The sequence below is a fragment of the Pezoporus wallicus genome, unplaced genomic scaffold (genome assembly GCF_028554395.1).
Source record: "Pezoporus wallicus isolate ANWC-B61680 ecotype Strahan unplaced genomic scaffold, APGP_CSIRO_Pwel_v1 contig_13161, whole genome shotgun sequence".
In the NCBI taxonomy this organism is placed as follows: domain Eukaryota; kingdom Metazoa; phylum Chordata; class Aves; order Psittaciformes; family Psittacidae; genus Pezoporus; species Pezoporus wallicus.
The window spans coordinates 154,876-161,331 of NW_026636983.1; positions in this window are offsets into that span (position 1 = coordinate 154,876).

The following is a 6,456-nucleotide window of genomic DNA, read 5'->3' on the forward strand; positions in this document are numbered from 1 at the left end:
AAACCCCAGCCCTGTGTCACATCAGATCGAGGGGCCAGGGCCCCTCATACCCATCTGCTTGGCTCCCTGCTGCCAACAGCCATTGTGGGGCACATCCTGGCTGGAGACTGCACCCTTCAGCTCCTACCTGTGTCCAGATCCCTCCTGCCAGCACGGATGAGGAAAGCCAAGCCTGGATGAAGCTGGGACCCCACCACAGTGCTGGATGCTCTCCTGTTACAGCAGTGAATCCAGAGCCATTCCCGGCTGCTCCAGGCCTTTGGGGAATGCAGCAGGGATAACAGCCCACAGCAGGGCCCAGCCTGCTCTGCTCTTGGGTGGAGAAAGATGCTGAAAGGCATCACCCAGCTGTGAGACACATCTGGCAGCCCTGCCCAGCACATGCTGTAAGCCATAGGAGCCTCCTGCCTCCAAGCTGGGGGCTTTGGGCAGCCCTTGTCCCTTTGGTCACAGCCTTTTGCCCTCCTATCAGGAGCAGCGATGTGGGGCAGAGTTAAGCCCCATGGCCAGGCTGGGAATGCTGGGCTGGGAGCTCTGGTTCTGGGTTCCATTGAAATGAGCAACCTCAGCCCTGGCTTTGGGGGATTTGGTTTCCTTGGAAGCGGGAGCAGGCAGGAAATGAAGGGAAGGCGGCCCCGCTCCGAAGGGCTTTACCAAATGCCGAAGGCAGCGGGAGGCATTTCCTGGTGCGGGCTGTGGAGCATCATTCCTGGCCCCCACCAGAGCTGCGGGAGGCATCGCCGGTGCCTCCCGGGATGGGAGCCTGCTCTGGGTGGGAAGCGGGCCGCCCTCCAGCACCCTGCAGCAGCACGGGATGGAGAAGGTGCCACAAGCTTAGGGGTGCAGGGCTCCAAGGCTGGCTCTGCCGCCACGGGCAGGGAAGGACGGGCACGGCGCTGGGGCCCTGTCCAAGCGCAGCAAGGCAGGGGATGCGGGTGGGGAGCGCGCTCTGCCTGGCTGCGGCCCCTTCCCGTGCTGGCTGCCTTAAGCCGTCTCCATGCAATCCCTGGCCTTTGCGGAGCCGCTGCCCTGCCAGCCTGCAGCAGCTCGGGCTCCAAATCCATAATTCCTCTGGCACCCTGTGGTTATTTGTGAGCTGCTGTGAGCAGATGGAAGAGTTCTAGATAAAGCCATCCGCAGCACGGGAGCCGGCTGCCTTCCCCACACAGCCGCGTAGGCACCGGCAAAGGCAGGGAGGAGGAAAGGAAAGGAAAGGAAAGGAAAGGAAAGGAAAGGAAAGGAAAGGAAAGGAAAGGAAAGGAAAGGAAAGGAAAGGAAAGGAAAAAGAAGAAAGGAGAAAGGAAAGGGAAGGAGAAAGGAAAGGAAAGGGAAGGCAGAAAGAGCGAGAAAGGAGTCAGCCATTTCTGCCAGGCCGAGCTCCATCCCCGCACACCCACACGCGGGCGCAGGGTGACATTGGCGCGCCGGGAGCGCGGGCTGCAAACACTGATGCGAGCTGGCAGCGCTGCGCTCACACGGGTCCCACAGCGGGGATGCAGGGAGAGGAGCTGACGGCAGGGGTGGAAAGGACACGCAGCCCACCCGGCCCAGGCCGGCACCTCCATTAAATAGGGCTGGGGACACAGGGCTGCTGTGGGGCTGGAGCTGAGCCCTGGGCCAGGGCACACAGCAAAGGCTGCGGCCAAGGCCCGGGCCCCAAGGTGCGGCAGAGACCTGAGGCTCCCCCGGCTGCAGCAGCTCCTCCGTAGGGATCTGCTGGGCTCAGGACTCATCTCAGAGCATCCCTGCTGGGCTTCTCGTCCCTGCGCCAAGCTGAACCCAGGGAGCAGCAGCAGGAGGAGGAGAGAGCTCTCCCCATCACCTGGGGGCAGATGGGCTGCTAAGGAAGGTGGATCTGGGACTGCGATTTCCCCTTTAGGGGAATAAACCAGCACAACACTCCCCAATCCCCCCCCAGTCTCAAAGGCTGGTACCCCAAAAGCACTGATTTAGCCATGAAGGCAAAGGAGCTGGGGTGCCGGCTGCTGCCCCAATTCCAGATGGATCCAAGAGCTGCAATACGCAGCACTAGGGAGCATGGAAGCCCAAGAGATCCCTCCTTCCCCTGCCCTCAGTGCCCCAGCACGACTAAAGGGCTTGCTTGTTCAGAAGCTGGCAAGGCCAATTAATCTAATGAGGTTTTGCAGCCAGGGACTATTGTCAGCCAAGAAAGGCAGAGCGCTGCAGAGCGAGCGCACGGGTGGCTCCTGGAAGCCAAGGGAATTTGGCAGAGCAGAGCTCTGCACAGGCAGGGATGAGGAGCAGCAGGGATGGAGCCTTTTGTTGCTCTGCACCAACTGGCAGTGCAAACCCAAGCCCAGACGCGGCACCTGAACACAGGGCCCGGAGCCATCGCTGCTGCGGCTGGGGCCAGGCAGCTTCACTGCAAAGGGACCCTGGGAGGCTGAAAGGGAAGCAGGAAAGCAGCAAGAGCAGCTCCCTCCCACCCCAGCTGCAGTGGCTGGAGCCCAGGCTCATTCCTATGGCAGGGAGCACCCCCGGCAAACCGGGACCTCCTGCTTTGGCACTGCTGCCCACCGCAGGCAGCGCTAAGCACCCCCAGCCTAATCCTCAACCCACCTTGGCACGGTGCTGGAAGAGGCTCCAGCAGGGATGGTGCTTGCAGGACAGCTCTGGGACCTGATGGTGGACGCAGGCTGGGTGCTTGATGGAACACTGATTGCAGCCGGGCTGCCCAAGTGATGCCATGGAGCTGCTGCGAGGGCTGGAGCAGCTCTGCCCTGGAGCCAGGCTGAGAGAGCTGGGCTGGGGCAGCCTGGAGAAGAGAAGGCTCCTGAAGGGGAGACCTGAGAGCAGCTCCAGTGCCTAAAGGGGCCGCAGGAAACCTGGAGAGGGGCTTGGGACAGGACCTGTCCAACCTGCTCTTGTGGAAGGTGTCCCTGGATGAGCTTTAAGGTCTCTTCCAACCCAAACCAGGCTGGGATTCTATGGAATTGCAGCAGCCCCTCAGTCCAGGATCTGACCCTATCCACATGTCCAAGAGCACAGCAGGGTCCTCACCGTGTGCCTGCAGTAACACACCAGGCACTGGCTGGATCGAAAGGATTTATCAAGTTTATAGTTTTTAAAAAAGGATCAAAAAATTATTAATTTCTTTTTTTTTTTTTTTACATGTACATTACAAAAATCTGCAATCGGGAATCTTCATCCAGGGGTTTCTGAGCTGATTATGGACACCAAAGCAGCAGGAAAAGCCTGGCTTACCCAGCAACCGACAGGGAGAAGCACAGACAGCACAGGGGAAGTCAGGAGGCAGTGAGGATACAGATATGGACACAGGCTGGGCTCTGCTCCCGCAGCAGCTTTCAGCTGCATCTGTGCACATGAGGCAGCAGAGCCCAGGCATCAGTGTTTGTCTGCAGGGGTAGAAAAACCCAACAGCTCTGCTCAGGAGATTGGTTTCTCTGAGCAGATCTTAGGGTTGAAACTCCTCTGGTGCCATGTGAGGAACCCCCTGCACCCTGAGCGCATCCCTCACCGCATTCGACCCCCAGCCTGGCTGGGTCCTCCAAGGGCACTTCCCATCTCTTCTCCTGCCTTAGCTTCTGCTCAGCAATCAACCCCTAAGATACAAGTGGAATAATTAACTCTTATAAATATATTTATATCATGTAGGAAAATAAGGCACTTGAGGAGGGTTACAGCTCTATGTCTAAGTCTATGGCATTCTAACCGGGAAGGAAAAAGGGGTTAGTTTCTGAAATGAATTAAAATGAATGTTAATACAGGAATAAACACATCGGATCCACTTCCCACTTCAAGGCTGTTTCAAAAGCAAGAGGAGAAAGCACACCCTCCCCCCCCCCCCCCCAAATCCAACAGGAATGAAAGCTGGCCTCTGCCCCCCACCGAGCCCTGCCAGGCAGCTCCCGTCAAGGACAGGTAATTCCCAAAGAGGCACCTTCAGTAAGTTCATGGATTGAATGATAATAGCGACCACCACATCCCTTCCCTGAAACAACATTCCCTGGTTTCTGGGCCGTGTGGGACCTCCAGGAGCCCCTTTCCTGGCTCTGCTCTGGTGCTTGGAGCCTGATAAGGAGAGGAGAACGCAGTGAAGGTCACCGGCTGTGGAGGAGGCTCCAGGCTGAGCCCGCGGAACTGGGATGAGGTTTTCCCTGGGAAGGGGGGTGGCGGGGGAAGAGGCTGCTGGGAGCAGCAGCCAAGCACTGCGGGCGAGGACACCGGGAGAATGTTTAACCAGGAGCATGGAGCCGGGAAGGGGAAGGCAGCAGCGGCCTGCCCCGACCTGCACACCCTGAGCAACCAGGATGGAGGGAACGGCTGCTCTGTCTGCATATCCGTGCGGATACAGGTCGGGATGACATGGGAACAGGGGGGTCCTCCTGGGGAGGCAGAGAGGAGGGAGGATCCCAATTGCCAGCTCTTGCTTTTGGCTTTGTGAAATGCTTGAGGCTTGCCTGCCACAGGGAAAGGAAGAAGGAAGTTCACATGGAATGACATGGATTGCAGGGGAGCCCAGCACAGCCCCTTGGTCAACATGGGGCAGCAGCCCTGCAGTTTCAGCACAGCTTCTGTGTCTTGCAAAGGTTGTTTTTGGCACCTCTCCTCTTCCCCTACCGTTTTCAGAACTATTCAGCTTACTTGGCGGCCCATTTTGCAATGCTCCTCAAAGGCAGCTGCTTTAAAGCAGTTGTTTCTCAGGGATCACCACACCAGGCTCCTTGTGCAATCAAAAGAGATTTAAAACCCAACAACCAGCCTTCCCTACCTGTCCACAAGCCAGCTGAGCTCCAGCAGGTCTGATTCTGCCAGTCTGAAAGCAGAGGGTGGTAACCAGCAGGCTTGCACGGACAAAGCAGTGTCCCTCCTGCTGCCAGGAGGGCCCTGCAAGCGAGAGAAGCAGGCAGAGAAGCCAACTCCCCGCTGGATCGCCCACACAGCAGCCTTGTGCAACAGGAATCGTGTCCCTACCACCCTGAGGCCCGGCCCTGCCTCACAGACCATCCATCTGGGGCATGGAGAGTATGGCACTTGCCTGGATTTCCCACGACAGGAATACTCACTCCCCCTATCTCCACAGGGATCGAGGCTCTAGTTAAGGCAATTTAAACTGAAGTCAGGTTTGGCATTGGCAAGTTCCTTGCTTCCCTGTGTGCTAATGCTGTCAGCCTGGGTTAGCTCAAAGGTCTGTTTTCCCCAGGAACCTGTCTCCAAGGGAAGCCAGAGGAGGATGCTTATGGAAAGAGCAGGAAAACAAGAGGCAGCGGTTCTCCTCTCACCCCCCCTCACCCAGCTTGCAGCAATCAGCACTTTGCATTGCCAAGTCTCTCTCACCAGCACCCGAGGGGTTTGTTCTCTCTTCCAGAACCTGGAACTGGTGCTGCTCACATGTTCCCAGCCCATGGGGATGCCTCGGAGTCTACGCCCTTCGCATCCTGCCTGGCTTGACAGGCACAAGCTCCTGCTTTAGCAGTCCTGTAAATCTCTCAGGGTCACACTGGATCTCAGCTTGATCCACACCCCAGAAAAGCCCATCCCCTGCTCTGGCAAAGACACGCACACAAGGCATCAGTAAGAACACAATGGCATGAACTGAAGGCATCAATCAAAGCCCAAGAAGGATTTGCAGCAAGCTGGCAGCCTCCAGCTGGGCCTGGCATTCCAGGTATGAGCAACACCATTAAACCAGAGGAGAAGGAACAGGCACAGGCTGGCAAAATACTTGACAGTAGGAAAGGCAACGAGGTTGGAGGAACATGCAGCTGGTCCCACCCCACCACAGCTGGACCCGTGATCTTCAAAAAGCTTTGGAATTGCTTTCTGGCATGAACTCGACTGAAGGAGTCATGTTCAGATTACAATACACATCTGTGGCATCAGGGGTATTTGTTTCTACATTTCCAAGATAGGCTTATATGCTATGGAAGGGAATATAAACCAGGAACAAAACCTAGGTCAAGTCCACCATTTTCTCCCCTTGCCAGTCCTGGATCCATAGTGAGCAGCCTGGGAATCCACAGGGTTAGTGAGGAGGAGAAATGTCTTCTTAAAATTAACTAACGAATTAGAATCACAAAATTAAAGGAAATGAAGTGGGTTAGGTCTGATGGGCAACTTAGTTCCCACACAAGATGTTTTTAGGCACAGAAATCCCCCTCCTTTAGAGTAAAGGAAGAGGAAGCCAAGGGAATACGAGCGTTTTCTGCTCCTCAAGTCCCTGTGTACATGGTCACCCCATTAGGAAGCACCTCTCCAAACTGCCTGCAGCATTGCCAAAGATGGCCCAAGTGTCTGCTGCTCAGAGAACTCCTCCCCACACCATTACCCTGCTCAAGGCACCTTTTTAAACACTCAGCATGAATTGGAGGCATCAACAGAGCAGTTTCACCACAGATGTGTCCCAGAGGGACAGTGGCTCTGCTCTCCTACAAGCCCCAGCTTTGCATCCCTTTGGGCAAGTCTCCTTTGGCC